The sequence below is a fragment of the Meriones unguiculatus genome, chromosome 2, assembly GCF_030254825.1.
Source record: "Meriones unguiculatus strain TT.TT164.6M chromosome 2, Bangor_MerUng_6.1, whole genome shotgun sequence".
Classification (NCBI taxonomy): Eukaryota; Metazoa; Chordata; class Mammalia; order Rodentia; family Muridae; genus Meriones; species Meriones unguiculatus.
The window spans coordinates 42870144-42888824 of record NC_083350.1 but is presented as its reverse complement, the minus strand read 5'-3'; positions in this window follow the sequence as shown (position 1 = coordinate 42888824).

Below are 18681 nucleotides of genomic sequence, written 5' to 3'. Positions count from 1 at the left end.
ATCACAGATAGCCATACTCAACCCATGTTTTTCTATTATAACTTGGCTGCAGGGAAGTCCTCTTGAGGCCAGATGTTTTCAGAGAGAAATTAATGTAGTAGGGGTCAAAGCGATGAAATCTAGGCCATTTCACTAGGTAATTTCTGCAGGTCTTTTGGATATATGCAGACTTAAACCTCAGTGTGTTGTTTCTATAGTACAGCGGATACCTACCTAGTGTATCCACACATATGAAAGAGTGAATAGCCAAAACTCCAATTCATGGTGGGACGCTTGAGCATACAAAGTTTGTCTTTGATTACGGACTCAAGGATGTCCTTCATTTTAGCCACAGGATGAATGGCTTACAAGGAAGTAAATAGTCTCTGACAGAAACATTACACCTGGTTCCAGAAGCTTTACAGTCTGTGCTTCAGCTCTCTTGCTGGGACTCCATACAGAACAGTTGGCCCTGAGCAGGAGGACATCTGTTAGAATGGCACACAGGTAACACCACAGCCTAGACTCACCAGGAAGACAGCATGAAGTCTATGGTCTGAAGATAGTCACTATGCCTTGTCTGAGGCTGCAAACTTGTCAAGAAATTATGTGGTAGGAGGTAGATGGGACACAGCTATGGCAAAGTGTGTCTGTGTACGTACACACACAAACACACACACACACACACACACACACACACACACACACTTCTGCAAGCTATAGAGGAGGAAAAGGTACCAAAGCAGCACAGAGACAGAAGAATCTCCCCTCCCTCCTTTTAACATTGTCTCTCCAGTGCCCTCTATTGACAAGAATAATTAACATTATACAGCAAAGGAAAGACACTTAAATGCTTCCGCTTCATTTCTATAAAACAGTTTATAAAAGACAGAGCTTGAGCTGAGACAGTAAGTGTCAGAAGAGTCCATTGCCTGTCTAATGGCACACATGTTTCTTCTCACTAAGGTGGTCATTTCATGATCATCAGGTCTAGTAACACATGATGCCACCGGTATAGGAAAACTATGTAGTACTCTCTACAGTGTCAAGGTGATCCAGTCTGTTGATTATGACAGACCAGTAGAGGTATCATTACCCCAGAGTAAGACAGTGAGTGTGAACTCGTATCTCAACCAAATGTAAACACATTATTTTTGGTTTCCCTCCCAGCAGAATTAAGAAAGAGTCTACCTATCATTCACCATCTTTCAGCTACATGCCTGACAGACATGCACATAGATGTGCCTGTGACTACGAGCTCTCTCTAGTAAGGACAATACATTGAATATAGCAGCAGTGATTAAGGCTGTCACTTGGTTACTTTTCTGGACTCTCACAATCTGGTAGTCATGTTTTCCAGGGGCCAAATTCCCACTGGATGTAAATATCAAGCGGGGCATGTTTACATTTGGTGATTTAAAACTGATTCATACTTTACTGGCTTGGAAATCAAAGTCAGAGTCCTGATATCTGCTAGTCACAGAGAGCCCAGGTATGTACTTTGAGATCAGGAAAATAACCACAGGATTGGTGTAAGGACAGTGCAGATGATTGCCTAACTTCCTTCAGTCTGTATATTAAGAAGCTGTGATCATATTTTGGATCTCCCAACATTAGATCCTCTCATATATTCACTAACTGTGATCATATTTCATTCCTCTTGTATTAGACCTCATATTCAATCATCCTTATAGATTTTGCATATTATATATTGACAAATTCAAAGCAACCTGTAGTTGGGTTTAAGTAACCATGAAGAAGGATAACAGAAATCTCAAGTTTCCCTAGCTTTTTCATCCATCGTGGTTTAGGCCCTGTAAACTGACTTAGATGTGAAGTCAAAGTGAGGAATGATTCATTCCAAAGCAGCAACTGGGAGGAGGGACCTCCCACTATGTTTCCATGTATTCGTTGTTTTGGTTTGTTATATTTTTCTTCTGAATGTAGCCTCATGGTCGTTAACTCCTCTGACACTTTAGGTCAATATATGTGTACAGAAAGTACATTCCAATAAATGACTGTGCATTCCAGTATCAAAAGACTGAGCTACCACGGGCTACATCCAAGCAGAGGTTCTAGATTATATCCATACATGGTCCTTGGTTGAGTGTCAGTCTCAGAAAAGACCCTGTGCCCAGATATATTTGATCCTTGTGGAGCTCCTATCCTTTCCCCATCATACTAACTCCCCTTCTTTCATATGATTTCCTGTACTCTGCCGAAGGTTTAGTTATGAGTCTTAGTATTTGCTTTGACACACTGCTAGGTAGAGTCTTTCAGATGCCTTCTGCCGTGGACTCCTGTCATATTTTCAATGCACAGCCCATTTGTCTTTCTAAATGAGGACTGATCATCTTATCCCATGCCCGCCTTCTTGATTATCTTTTTTTAGGTGTATAGATTTCATTATGTTTATCATATCTTATAGGTCTATATAAGCGAGTATATACCATGTTTGTCTTTCTCCTTCTGGGATACTTCACTCAGAATGATCTTTTCTAGATCCCACCATTTGCCTGCAAATTTCATGATTTCCTCCTTTTTAATTGCTGAGTAGTATTCCATTGTGTAAAAATACCACAATTTCTGTACCCATTCCTCCGTTGATGGACATCTGGGCTGTTTCCAGGTTCTGGCTATTACAAATAAAGCTGCTACAAACATGGTTGAGCAAATGTCCTTGTTGTGTACTTGAGCAAACTTTGGGTATATACCAAGCAGTGGTATAGCTGGGTCTTGAGGAAGCACTACTCCTAATTGTCTGAGAAAGCGCCAGATTGACTTCCAAAGTGGTTGTACCAGTTTACATTCCCAACAGCAGTGGAGGAGGGTTCCCCTTTCTCCACATCCTCTCCAGCATGTGTTGTCACTTGAGTTTCTCATCTTGGCCATTCTGATGGGTGTAAGGTAAAATCTCAGGGTTGTTTTGATTTGCATTTCCCTAATGGCTAATGAGGTTGAGCATTTCTTTAAGTGTTTCTCTGCCATTCAATATTCCTCTATTGAGAATTCCTTGTTTAGCTCTGTTCCCCATTTTTTAATTAGATTATTTGGTTTGTTGCTTTTCAGCTTCTTCAGTTCTTTATATATACTGGATATTAGCCCTCTGTCAGATAAAGGGTTGGAGAAGATTCTTACCCAATCTGTAACCTCTGCTTGGATGTAGCCCATGGTAGCTCAGTAACCACTTGGTTTCCCATAGTAAGGGGAACAAGGACTATTTCTAACAGAAATTCAATGACTGGCTCTTTGACCTCCCCACCCCCAAGGGAGCAGCAGTCCTGTTAGGCCACAGAGGAGGACTTTGCAGCCAGTCCTGAAGATACCTGATCAAACAGGGTCAGATGAAACGGGAGGAGGTCCTCCCCTATCAGTGGATTTGGAAAGGGGCAGGGAGGAGATGAGGAAGGGAGGGTGAGATTGGGAGGGAATGAGGGAGCGGGATACAGCTGGGATACAGAGTTAACAAAATGTAACTAATAAGAAAAAAGAAAAAAAAAGACTGCCCTAGCAAACTGTTTAAACTGAGACTCTGCCATTGAATATAAACCTGGTCAAAATCAGGGTGTAATAGACTGTGTTGTTATAATAGATATAGAAAGCGATGAGGCCAAAGGGATGTGAAAAATTGCACATATGCACTAAGGTAGTACATATACAAATACAAATGCTAGTGCCAGTATGGATGGATGATAGATAGATAGATAGATAGATAGATAGATAGGTTAAGACTAAATTAAAGATAAATTATTTTTATTTATGTTTCACTTCTTAATTGAAAAACTTAATTTATATTATTTTAGTAAAATTTTGCTGTAATTACAATATGTAGAAAAATTTTTGAGTATTATTACAACTTTCTGCCAAAGTAATTGCTTATTTAATTCAGGACTCAAAATTATTAAAGAAACTACAATATATTGTTCTAAATATAATATTTTATTCTGGAAGAGTTGTAAATAAATTATTATTACAGTATTATTATGTTTTCACCAATAATGAAGTAGCCTCGAGTATATTTACTCTACAGGATGTCAGTGATTGTACCCAATCCCTTATAACCATTTGAGAACATGCATAGGACCTTTAACATCCTTTCCATAGACAGCAAACAAGATTGGGTTAGCATCTGTCCGAGGCAAACAGTCATACTAAAACTCAAGCTCCATGATAAAAGTGAAGTGTGTCCTCATGGCGGAGTCCAGTTTCTATCTTTCGTGCTCATGAGCAGCTAGCTGTGTAATACTATGAAGGTAAGGTTTTTGACTGGAGTTTTTCTCCTTGGTTACACATAAGTTCTATTACAAACCAGCATTCAAGGTAGAAGGTCATCTCCGAATCTAATTTTTATTGAATATAAAGTAAGGTCTCTTTATGTATTTTACTAAAGATTAGGACAGATGGAACAACTGCTTGTATCATGCCTTTGAAGAAGGGGCAAGCAAGTGAAACTACAGGCCAGAGAAGGGCAGATGAAGCCATTTGTTAATTTGTCATAGAATTCCCCCCACCCTGGACCTATGAAAGGAGCCATCTTAGGGGCTATCAGGAATGTGGATCACTGAGACCTGTCTAGATGAGTCTATCACACAACAGACAAGTATGATACAAATAAGGATATTGGTGCTAGCACAAGAAAAGTGTAGAGCAACTTTTAGTTCAGAGTTCAGGGAAAACAAGGATGTGTGCTGGAAAGGCTCTTGGAATGCAGAGAGCTTGTCTGGGCCTTGGAGTGATGGGCTGGCTTTTGAAAAGGTGGAAAAGCATTTAGGTAAAGAGTCATGTCTGCTGTCCTTTAAAGCTCAGTCTAAACACAGCAAAGACTTTCACAATAGTGCACATGACAGTGCTTCTACTATCCAACTCTTGAGGACTATGGATACCTGGCCCAGCCCTGTAGCTAATCAATATCCCATCATGTCAATGCATGAAAAAGAAAGGCAACTAGGAGTAACCAGCTGATTTTGTCCTCTTCTTATTGTGTTCACTTAGTGAGATTACTGTCACTTAGGGAAGTTCATCTCCGTGAACAAAGTACAAGAGAAAAGCAGCAAGAAGAAACACCCCAGTAATTAGACCTGCAGGGCTCCAGCCACAACACTCCAGGTGACAAATGGAGTGACCTGCACATTTCGAAGATCCTTTTGCAAGAGCAGTTCAGCCAGGCAGAAGTAGAAAGCTTCTTCTTCTTCTTCTTCTTCTTCTTCTTCTTCTTCTTCTTCTTCTTCTTCTTCTTCTTCTTCTTCTTCTTCTTCTTCTTTATTGGAACAATGATGTCAATTGCATTAAAGTGAGGGTCAGATATAAACTACAGCTATTCCCTCAAAAATAAACTCAGGAGTGCTGAACAATGTAAGGCTCATTTTCAACTTCTTAAGGGCATAGCATGGAGGGGGTCTGTGCAGGATCCCACTAAAATACTTAGATAGTGCTTTGGCTATCTATTCACTAAAAATATGTTCAGAGAACATTGGACAAACTCTGGCTGTGTTAGATATGTATGTCACTTGTAAGTTCGCGATGGCACTAAGTGTGGGCAGATAGCACTACAGGAGCCTGTTTGGAAAGTATAGCTGGATGCAGAGGCTGGTTAGGCTATATGAAACAGGATTCTATGTTCTTCAATTGTGCTGCCTGTTCTGTTGTTAAAGCAAAACTCATTTCCTTTCCCCTGAAGGCAAGCATGCACCAGGAAATGAGGAATGGCGCTATCTCAGGTACAATACATCATGGTATTTGACTGTGTTCATCAATCAAAGACTCTCTTCTTTTGCTACCACTTGACAGTTTTCTATCTAACAAAGGCCTAGAAACAGGGACACTTTCTCATGGAGTGTGTGCTTGTGTGCCCATACGTACAGCCACTGGCTGAAAGAAGCTCGTTTTAACACTTTATTTAAGATGATTGTGTCATTCTCTACATCAGACAGTGTACTTTTTTTTTTAATATTATGCATTAAGAAGTTTCTTCCTAAAATGAAATGATAGTGCCATTGACTCAAAGTAACTTAATCCAGAAATATTTTTTTGGTCCTTAAAGTATCAGAGAAAATGCAAAGAAATCAGCGTTTTATTTGTTATCTCATTTGTGGTTAAGGAAGGTACTTTTTAAAGCTAGACACTGAAATTACTCTATCAGCAATGACTGGCTGGCAGAATAAAAGTTTCAGCCCTCTAGTAGCCATGTCGATGAATATGAACCCACCTAGTGAGAGGCTGTATCTGATGACTGTCCTTTGGCAGAGACTTTTTCATGTATATTTAAATGATCTTGGCTGACTCCCTCTTGGGAAATCATTCTCATGGCATCTCTTTCCACTCTATGCCTGAAGGTTTTTCCCCCTTTAGGCTTTGTTTTATCTAGATTTACGTACACAAGGATCTTTAACAGGCGCATACTTGGTTAGTATTGTAAGTGGTGTCTTCCTGCATCAAATAGCGTGGAACTTTGGTTGCATCTTTGGTGCTCTTGGCTTAGATACTCAGGTTCTTGCTCTTCCTCCTCCTTTTGACACAGATTGGAATGCTCAAAACGTCTCAGTTCCCAGTCTGCAGATGGGGAAATTTGCACCATCTCTAAGACAGAAGGAAGGCTTAATAAGATGATGAGTGTGGTGACGGTTCTGGTGCTACAAATGCGGTAGTTATTACTACTGAGTGAAGGAAGATTCCAGATGTCACCAGGAATTGTTTCTCTGAGTTATCTTCTACTTCTACTACTATCATTCAATCATGCCCTGTGGGCTCCTCTCCTGGGTAGGTGGAATGATTAAGAAGGAAATAATAGGAACCCATTGAGAGAGCCCTCTGGATTTCTCAGCCCCCTGGAGAGTAGCCCCATTGAAATGCTAATTCACAGGAGGGAAGCTGCCCTAGCTCCCTCAACGTTCCTTGGCATGAGTTTCTGGCATCAAGTCCTCTCTTCCTGCTGCTGGCTCTTTGAGCAGGCTGTCCAGGCACTTTTGGTTTTGGCAACTAGTGCAATGAATTGCTTCTTCTTAAAATAACTCAAACCACTTGATTTGGCTTACCCTTAAGCCTTTTCTCCCTTGATTCATCAAGCTGAAAGAGAAGAAAAGATAAATTTCCACAGGGACCCAACCGAGTTCCATCTTCCCTTGTGCAGTATAAATCCCCATATGGTCAAGAACCCCAGTGTTGCCCTTTTCCAGAACAACTGACCCTGCTCAAAGTTCTCAGTGCTGATGCCCAGAGCCTTCTACGGACTAAATGGAACCCCTGGAAAAATTTATATTGCAGAGGCATGAAAGCTATGCTCATGTAAATTCCTGTAGGGGTTAAGCCCTAATGATTGAGGAAGATATAAAATGGAAAAATCAGACATAACTGGAAAGGATTGCACTTGACACTATTTCCTAGCAACCACCCAGTTTTCAAGGCAGTGTTTATTTTATGTGGTGCTTTTCAAAATGATACCTTTATGTGATTGCTGTGTAGATGGCTAATTTCCTCAGTAACGTATATAGTCCAGGAAAGGTCTATGATAGGACTTAAAACACCAGTTGTCGTTAATTGTATAGCACATGGTTAATCATATTTTAAGCTAGAAACATGCTTTTTCCTCGTTTGGTATACTGCCATTGTATTTATAAGATATTCTGCCTCTCTTGAATCTTCTTTTTATTTCTGTAGGGAAAAAAAGCTATTAGCTGGAGTTGCTATTATATTTTTCTTTGTTCATTTGGATTCTACTTATGTTTTTCTTATACATTTAGCTTCATCTTTCAAACATGTATTCTGAAAACTAATAGAACTTTCATTTTTCTTCTGCTGTCCCATCAAATGCTGTCAGTTCCTTCAAAGAGAAGTAGATCTTCCTCTTCACAAAGGGAACTTTTCTAGCATCTTCAAGTATTTTCTGATAAATGAACTTAAAAACTCTTTCATTTCTCCTCTTTCCATAGAAGGTAACTGTAGCTGAAAAAAAAATAGCACTGAATTCTTTAGATTCTTAACAATTCTGGACCCATGAGTATATGTCATGTGTAAACATTCAGGAACCGAAAGTCACTTAAGTACTCAAATAAAATCAACCCTGTATGGAATTATATTCTTTTGCTTATAATCTAACAGAGCAAAAATATAACAGTGAAGAGAATATGCTGGCACATGGACAGAGATGACATGTGGATGTAGATGAACATGGAATGTTACTTCAAACTCAAGAGGATCCTAAGAACTAGACCTGTCTACAGGTTGTCAGAGGAGACAGTCTGCCTCCTGTCTTTCCAGATTCTAAATAACTTTTCTTAGACATGTATAATTGTAGACATATCTTCTTTAATGTATTGAAAGTTCTTCTTCTGCTCTGAAAATATGTTATACATCTAAGTAGACTCCTCTTCTTCCTTTTCTAGAGAGGCACCATTCCTCAAACACTCTTAATTTACCCATTTGATTTATCTGTACAACTCACTGATTCCTCTGTAGAAATGTATGCTCAGGTTTTTGGCTCCTCCCAAAATCACCTTTGCCTTACACTGTGTGTTGGGTTGTTTTTCATATAAGACATCATTCATTGAACATATTATTTATCCCTTGATGAACAGCTTGTGCACAGAGAGAACACTTCCTAATTCTGCCTATTAAAAATGGGCTTTCTCTCTAAGACAGTTTTAGGGTTGTGTGTGGGGGTGGGCAGAAAATGCATAGTTCTTTTGTAGCCCTTCCCTCTCTGCAAACATTTCTCTATGACATCTTGCAGTGGAGTGGAAACTTTGTTACAATTAATGAACCAATACTGAGGTGTGATTGGTAACCAAAGGCCTTATTAGTAAAGTATCAGGAATTAGGAGTCTTTCCCTGTGCTGTACAGTTCTGTCGTTTATGACAAATACATAATGTGATGTCTACCATGACAGAGTTGTGGAGAACAGTTTCATTGTTCCCAAAGCACTTTGCTTTACCTATTCATCCTTTTTTCTCCTCTCAGCTAGAAAAAAGAAATGTATTTTTTTTTACCTTCTCTGTAACTTAGCCATTTCTAATATAAGTTTTCATTCTTCAAACGTCTTTACTTTCTAGCTAAAACCCATGTCTCTGACATGTTATTTTCCTTTCATTTTCACCACTAAAACACCAGAAGATTTTCTTTTCAAGAATATGATTTTTACCACTGAAGAGTTATGAGGCAGCAAAAGTATAGAACAATAATAGCCAGTCTGAAGTGTAGGTGTTTAGAGACAGCCCAGGCCCACTCACTTGCTCAGTGACTCTCTCTTGCTTATTATGCTCTGAAGCACAAGATTCAAAATTGGTCCTTGTAAAAGGATAAATTGCTGCATGGTAGGAACTTTCAAGTTCTTTTGGTGATCTTCAAAAATGAGAAATAAGTCCATAAACACCAAAACCAGTGAACTTGAGTATGAAACTGAGGCAGGTTTCCCTAGCAAAATCTCAAAGCCTTGATTGCTGTCTGGCTCATTCACAGCTTAGCACAAGTGGTGGGCTGATTAACCAATGGAATTGAAAGGGAACAGTCAAGGTTGTTTCCAGGTTCTGGCTACTATGAATAAAGCTACTCCGGACATGGTTAAGCATATATCCTTGTTGTATAGTTGAGCATATTTTGGATATATGCTTAGGAGTGGACCTTGAGATAGTGCTATTTCCTAATTTTCTGAGAAAGTGCCAGACTGACTTCCAAAGTGGTTGTACAAGTTTACATTCCCACCAGCAACAGAGGAGGGTTCCCCTTTCTCCACATCCCCTCCAGCATGTGTTGTCTCTTGAGTTTTTGATCTTAGCCATTCTGATGGGTGTAAGATGAAATTTCAAGGGCATTTTGATTTGCAGTTTTAGACGTCCATCAACTGAGGAATGGATACAGAAATTATAGAACATTTACACAATGCAATTCTACTCAGCTATTAAAAACAAAGAAATCATGAAATTTGCAGGTAAATGGGTAGAACTAGAAAAGATCATCCTCGGTGAGGTGACCCCAAAGCAGAAAGACATATATGGTATATATTCACTTATAAGTAGATATTAGACATATAATATAGGATAAACATAATGAAATCTATAATCCTAAAGAAGCTAAACAAGAAGGAAGGATCCTAGGGAAGATGTTCGATCCTCACTCAGAAATACGAACAGGATGGACATTGGAAGAAGGAGAAAATGGAACAAGACAGGAGCCTACCACAGAGGGCCTCTGAAAGACTCTACCCAGCAGATGCTGAGGTTCATAACCAAATTTTGGACAGAGTACAGGGAATATTATAAAAGAGTGGGGATATATATATATATATATATATATATGACAAAAGCTCCACAAAGAGACCAACAAAGCCAAAATATCTGGGCCCAGGGGGCCCTGCAGAGACTGATATTCCAACCAAGGACCATACATGGAGAGGATGCATAGATGTGGCCCATGGCAGCTCAGTCTCCCAAGTGGTCCCCTAGTAAAGGGACTAGGTACTGTCTCTGGCATGAACTCATTGGCCAGCTCTTTGATCACCTCCCCCTAGGGGATGCAGCCTTGCCAGGCCACAAAGGAGAGAATGAAGCTAGCCCTGATGTGACCTGGTAGGCTAGGGTCAAATAGAAGGGGAGGAGGTCCTCCCCTATCAGTGGACTAGGTGAGGGGCATAGGAGGAGAAAAGGGAAGGAAGGTGAAGCTGGGAGAAGACAAGGGAGAGGGCTACAACTGGGATATAAAGTAAATAAATTGTAACAAATAATAAATAAAAATACGATATTCAAAAAAAGAAAAGGAAAAGTCACACCCATAGAGCTATTTTAGAATCCTCATAATAAGGCCTTCCTTGGGCCAAGAAGACTTGAACACCCTACATTGTCTTCTGTGGCCTGTTTGTTGTGTATTGTGTTATGTTGCATTTCTTATGAACTGCTATTACTGGTGAATTTAAGCAAAAACTGTATCTCATTGCTGGACCTAGTAATTAGGGGTCAAATGTTGGTTGAAAATTTATATTCTTGATAACAAGAAGAAGCATTGAATGCATGGCACACAATGCTAAGAAAATAAATAGCTTCATACTAAATGGTCCACGGGAGGCAGAAATAGTGCTCAAATTTTCTATACATGTTACTTGCATACTTAGACTAGAGACATGATCAGGAGCTGTATTATCACAGTAGGTAGCTTGTGAGTATCATGAAGCAGGATTATTTTAATTATTTGTGATTCATATTCCTATTTCATTCTTTTATCAGTGGTTAGCCTTAACTACTTTACCTTATTTTTACCTTTCACTAAATAAGTTTAAATATAGACGGTAATAGTTATCACCCTCAATATTGAAAACTCAGAAATATTTCAATATCTGGGTTTTTGTGCACATTAATCAAATGTTTTGACTGTTGAAGTGACAGCTTACTTGAAATTCCGTAACACTTCTTACATACATGTTAAACCTCTATATGCAAAGATACAGTCAAAACAGACAATGAATATTTAGGAATTCTTTGACTACTTGAGTAATTTCACTGACACATTCAAATCCTATAAGAAAGGGTTATGTCAGACAAACAGATATATATATATATATATATATATATATATATATAGAGAGAGAGAGAGAGAGAGAGAGAGAGAGAGAGAGAGAGAGAAAGAAAGAGAGAGAGAAAGAGACTATGAAAGCTTGTAGAAATTGCGAACTATGTAAAGTCAGAGGGAGGCCAGAACACCATTTGGCATAGTCCTTCAATTTACCAAGGATTTCACATTGTGAGTCTGTCTTCAAAGAAGCTCACTCAACAACAGAAAACAAACAAACAACAACAAAACAGTAGCCCTGGGAGATGCCTGTTACATGCCTGGAATAGCCTTTCTGTAATCTGTTTGAGTCTTTCTTTACTCTCCACAAACCCCCATGAGACCATGTGGCTTATGTAAAGTTCTGTAATTATAGAATTTTAGGTCTGGTTACTAAGGACTTGTTTTCAGTAATAAATATGTTTCTAATGACATTTCTTTGTGAAATCAAATATATAAACCTTACAGAAGCAGAACTGATGTCCTGGAATCAGGGATGTTACCTGAGCCTCTTCTTAACTCCTGAGCGATACTGAAGATTCCACAGAGAATTTCATAAAATAGACTTGACAACTCTAGGCTGGTTTTCTTCCGCTTGATTCACAGGTTTGGAGACATAAGATAGTCTATTCAGGATGGCCTCTTTGATGACACAGGCCTTCAAAACTACTGCCAATGGTAAGGCTCTTGTTAAGAAACTGTAAAATAGACTCTGTAGTCACATGTCTGGTATTTCAGCTCATTTTTGCTATTGAATAGCTGTAAAAATTTAATCTAGGCACCAGAGTAGTTTCACCTACAAATTAAAAATACTAAGAGTCTTGCTTCATTTTGGAAATATTAATTACCAAACATCGCTTTTGCCTTGAGTTAGTATGTTAAAGTTAACCCACATAAGATTAAATATTTGACAATGATAGTACTAAAACTTAACTTGATAATCAAAATACTTATTTTATCACTTATAGTATATGATACACTAGTGTAATAAACATTAATTCACATTCCCTGAAAAATATGAAGAAAGGAGGAAGGGAAATATTGTACAATGTTGTTGGTCTTGGATGATGAGGAAGGAGACAGAGCCTGGGAATATGAATGGTCTCTAGAGGGTAAGAAATAAAAATTCAAGAAGGCAGATTCACTGTTAAAACTATCAGAAAGGAACAGACAGATTGTAGTCTAGTTAAACTTACATTGAAATTTTAACCCACAAAGCTGCTGTACAACTTGAATAGGGCATTTAGCACATCCCTTCTAAGGAGCAGAGAATTTCTTACAAGAAAGGGAAGAAGACAGGAAGGAAGGCACTGCAGTGTTGCCCTCCGAGAATGACATAGCCATTGAAGATGTGGATTTTATGGCAAACACAGGCTCCTGCTATTGAAAAACGCAGGGAAAGAGTAGTCATTATCTCCACTGGTAAGCCCACCAGACCCCATTAGACATTTCCATACCCATGGTCACACAGATAGCTTTGTTTTAACTTAATGGAATACATACATATGCACACACACACATACATACCATGTGCACACATGCTATGAAAAGAGATTGGTTTAAAAAGGATGGCGTGAAAGTAATCAATCAGAATTCATCATTATATGTATGTGTGAAAATACAAAACAACAAATTTAATTAATAAAGCAAGATAAATAGATCTGCTTTAAGTCATTATGCATATGATATTATTATTATTTTTTGTAGCAGCAGTAGGCCTTAACTTAGATTTGTGGTTCATGGAAGTGGGAAGCTGCTGGAACAAACACATAAAATGTAGATGTGGACTCAAAATTGGCCTTGGAAAGAGGCTGGAAGACTTTTAGTGAGTGTGAGAAAAAGTTTTGTTTGCCTGGTTCTTTTTAAAAATGTGGATGGTGATATTTCTGATAGTGATAACTAAGAAGTAAGTAGGGGTGAGTAGAGGAAACATAAATCTCCTTAGAACATATTTAAGTATTGGAACAGACTGTTTGTAGAGAACATGGATGTTGAAGACAATGCTGGTGATAACTGCTACAAAAGGAGAACTTGTTATTCTAAACCAGAAGAAAGACATCCTTAATGTACAATTATGGGAATCAGAATGGTGCCCTACCAGCGTATAAAAAACAGATGTTTTAAATGATGAGGATGAGATGTCTAAATGAAGTGTTGAAAACATGGCCTAATTTCTTCTTACTCCCGACAGTAAAATGCCAGAAGAGAAAGGCAGGGAAAGAAACAGGAGTCAGGGTGACATTGAAAACTCATAGTACTGAAATAATAGCCTGGCTTCTTGTTGCCTATAATAAATGCAAGAGGCCTGTGATTTTTAAAAATAAAAAGAGCTGGATGTGGTGATCTGGTGAGTTTTTAGACTATTTAGCCTGTAACAGCACGGAACAGTCTGTAAGAGCATTCGGAGAAGTTTGCAGTAAACAAACAAACAAAACCCCTGGATGGAGATGGGATTCTCTAGGGAGGGCTGGTGGGAAAGTTGTTCATCTAATTGAATGGATCCCTGTGAAACATCCCAGGTATCCTGGGACCATCTATTGGATCTGGGCTTGCTTCAAAGGAGACAAAAAGGAGTGAGAGATCATGAGAGTCTAGGGCTATATTTTAGAATTCCTAACTTTATCTGTACCCCTAAGGAAGAGGCTATCCTTGAAATTTCCAGAAACCTGATATGATGGTGCACACCTGTTATATTAGCACTGGGAATGTGGAGACAGGACCGTCAATAGTTTAACAGTATGTTCAGCCACATAGTAAATTCAAAGCCAACCTAGGCCACTTGACATTCTATCTCAAAAAAGGAAGATGAAGCAGAAGAAGAAGGAAAAGAAGAGAAAGAAGGAGGAGGAGGAGGAGGAGGAGGAGGAGGAGGAGGAGGAGGAGAAGGAGGACAAGGAGGAGGAGGAGGAGGAGGAGGAGGAGAAGGAGGAGGAGGAGGAAGAGAAAATGAAGAAAAAGAAGAAGAGAAAGAAGAAGAAACAAACAGCAACAAAAGGTGCTCTTCTGATTCTTGACTCCACATTGGCCTTGGAGTGTTACAGACTGCAGGCATCTAGTATCTCCAGTGATCTCTGAGACAGGAGCTTGTGTTCAGACTAAATTTTCAGTTAAATCTGGTTTGCATACCAATAGGGGGACCATGTTTTGCTGTCAAACAAATTAGGGGAAAACTTTCAGTTTTCAGAACATGAAGGTTTGGGTACTTCTCTCTCTCTTATTTTTCTATCTCTCTCATTCTCTTTTTCTCTCTCTCTTTCTCATGTGAGAAAGGCCTATGTGGGAGCCAAGTTATAGCTTTTCAGAACCAAAGCACATATAACCTTAAGATGGGACTTGGGAAAACACTCTGGCACAGCGATTTTTCCATCTATCAGCTTTGGTACAATATTTGCACCACTTCACAGCACAGACAAAATTACAAGACCACCATAATATTCCAGCTTGGTTTTAGCTGCATTTGTAGATGCTAAGGAATAGCTTTGTGGCTTAGACCATGACTTTCACAGGATGCAGACCTAGAATGGATATAGTAAGATCTAGATCAGACGGAGTTTGTAGACTCCAATCAGTAATTTCCTGATTCTGCTGCTGAGTTCTTTATCATTTCCATTCAAAAGCAGTTCCCTCTGTGCTTTAAGTTGTACATCATTATGGATTAAATATGAAACCAAATGTGGTCCAAGATATTTATTATAGTTTCTTTTCTTTTGCTGAAAAAAAAATTTGTTCAAAAGCAAGTTAGGGAAGGAGAGGGCTATTTCAACTTACAGGATATAGCACATCATTCAAGGAAATGTATGCATAAAATCAAGTAAGCTACTGAAGCAGAAACTATAGAGTAATTCTGCTTGCTGACTTACAGAATCACCTAGGCCACTGCCCAGGGAATGGTGCTGTCTACAATGGGCTGAACTCTCCTACATCAATTAACAATTAAGAAAATTCCCCACCAGATGACTATAGGACAATCTCATTTCGGAAATCTCTCAACTGAGAATCTCTTCCAGAGATTCAGGCATCATTAGACTATATCATATTGGTAGTTAACGCTAACTAGTACATATTTTCTATTTACCACCACATGATTATTCACCTAGCATAACTTAGCAAATCAAACAGCTAGATGAAATTATAATAATGGTATGTCAAACATTAATATTTGTAATTTTATTTAAACTTATTAGAAATATTGTTACCTAATTCGACCAGTCTATTTACTTGGTTTCTAACTCTTCTTCACTCATTAGTTGAAGAGGCATTTGGCAGTTAATATGGATTCTGAGGACATTGGTCACATTAATTAATGTGGGGTGCTTTATCAAGGCTCATCCTGATGACTGGAGGAACATTTAGAACCTTTTACTCTATAACACTGTCAGTTCAACAGCCAATTTGTGGGTGGCTTTTGGTCTTTTGGTAAGTCCTTGGTCTAACCGCAGTCCAGTCCTACGAGATATCATTACAACAATTTATAGCACTAGGGTATGCCAGATTCAGCTGAATCATTCATGTGACTACTCTGGATCATGTTATGTGGGTCATTTAATAGCTATCATCTGTCATACTCCAGTGTCTAATACAAATTTTACAGCAGCACATAAACTACGGGTTACAGAGTGGACTTTGTAGAGTATCAAAGTAGCTGAGAAACTGATAAAGCCATGAAGTAGTGAGAAAAGATGTAATTATGACCCAGCCCCTTGTGTATTCCCATCATCCTGGGATGTTCCTGAAAGTGTAGTTATGACTCTGCCCCTTGCTTCTTTCTATCATCTTAGGATGCTTCCCTCAATACAGTGAGCTGGCTTGCCCCTGCTCTTCCTCATTTTCATTCCCCACTGCTAAGGACAGGCATGTGGGCTACATTTTCAATGAAGGACAAAAGGGTACTGGTAGTAATACCCTTTCATCTGAGTGACCTCCATTAACAGTGCCTGTTCATTCTGTGCCTGTGGAGTAAAGAATGCATTCCTTCTTTTCAGGAAAGAGGCCACTGCTCCTGTGAGTTACTGATATTTGGCACAGCCATTCCTATAGAGAAACTTTATCCCCTACAGTTCAGCTCATCTAGATCAGTCAGGGGAGCACAAATGAAAACCAAGGGTCACCTTCAGAAACATCTGATCATTGCTCTTACATTGCTAGATAGTGAGTGCTTACAGATATTAATAAATTTTCTCCAGATGACTCAAAAGATGTGTATGTTTCTGCCTTATACAATTCTTAATTGTGCTCCCATTTCCTTACTCTTATTCATGCCTATCCTCACCATTCCTTACTTAAAAAGTTCCAAAAACATCACAATCTTTGTATCTATATATCCTTCTCTGTATTATGAGATAAATTATGGTTCTTGCTACGGCTTAAATTTTTCCATTTTGTGACTACAACTGATATCATCCTTGAATGATCTTGGAACACTATGCCTGTTTATAGATGCCCCAAACCTAATTCTTCTGGCAAGTCCATTCACCCTCAGGTATTTTAAATCTCTATTTTCCTTCCAGGTGCTCCAGCTTTCAGCCATTGCCTATTGCCTCCTCTGTGCTGAGCATGGTAGGGCAGTGATGAGGCTGTGTCCTACCCTGAGGCTGCTCCGCCAGGCCAGCATCCTCAGCAGATCATAGTGGTGTGTGCCCCATGATCATCATCCTCATCAAAATCAAGAGTATTCTATACTCTTTCTCCTATGGCCATCTGGCCTTTGTGTAGAAATATGGATGAAAGTGACTTTTTAAAAGATTTATTTCATTTTTAAGTGTGTGCTTGTGTTTGTGTGTGTGTGTGTGTGTGTGTGTGTAAGTGCCTATGGAAACCAGAAGAGGGTGTTGGATACAAACTTCAGTCCTTTTCAAGAGCCGTATGTGCTCTTAACCACAGAGCCATCTTTCCAAAATAAATTTCAGTGTGAGATATGGTGCTAATGTCACACTTAGAATACTCCCCAATTAATGATGATACTTAAACTTATGCTCTAGATCAGTCAGTTCCTGGGATGAGTTTTGTCTTAAGGTTCTTCTTGCCAACAAATCTCATCATTAACAGCATACACACACACACGCACACACATGAACATTTTCAATGAAACATTCTGTTCATTTTTCCATTTATGCCTCAGACTGGTTTGAATTCCCAGTTATAACTGCTCCTCACATAGACATTCATGACTATTTCTCAAAGCTGAACTGTGTGACCTTCCCACTCTACACAACCTGGTATTCAGAGGTTTTAGAATGGACGCTGTGATCCTATACAATCTCCTTTGTGCTTCATTTCCTTCTCCCATTAAATGCTCCACTGCAGATGACAGTTTAATGTGTAGCTTAGTCCTCATATTATTCTTCTCACACCACAAAGCCCCTGCAGAAGTTGCCCCCTTTCCTGTAGTAGATTGCTTTCAATCCATTTGGCATGTTCCCAGTTAAACACTGGCATACAATAAAAAAGCCACTTTGCAAGAGGTTCATTGTCTGCTGCAGAAACATCCCCCTCTGGCTCCTGGGGCACTGGAGGGTTTGGTACTCTTCCCCAATGTGATGATTACCTGTGAGCAGGATTTTTCTCATTAAACTGTAGCTGTCAGCTGGATGGAATGATCTTGGGCTTACTCCATTTTATATCTCTGTTGAGTGCAGAGAATATTAACTGGTGGCCAATGTTTATTAGGTGAATGGCAAAGTGGGAGGAGACAGACCACGTACACATCTGTATTTACAGATCAAGCCCACTCTGTCATCATGAATTAGCTCCACACTAAGTTTCCTGATACTCTTCTGCCTTCTATGTACTCACACCCTCACTGAGATGCTGCTGAGACACAGGGAAGCTTGAGGACCCTGCTTCAATGCTTGGAGTAATACAGCTTTGAAGTACAAAGCCATAAGCAAGGCAAAATTTTGAGGCATGAAGAATAACCAAAGATATGCTTGGAAGAAAAGGTAATAAATGAATAAAAGAGCAACAGATAGGATATGTAGAAAGAAGAGTAGGTGAGTTAGAAGTGGGAGCCTTCGGAAGCCACCAGAAAGTTCACGCTGAGTGACAGAACTGATCCACTTATGAAAGTTTATGCTTTTCCCTCTCCATGCAGAAAAGGTGATGTGGCTCAGAGTAAAGGCTCCCATGCAGGCAGACAGCCGCAAGAGGCCATGGAGTCAAGTGGGTATTTTACT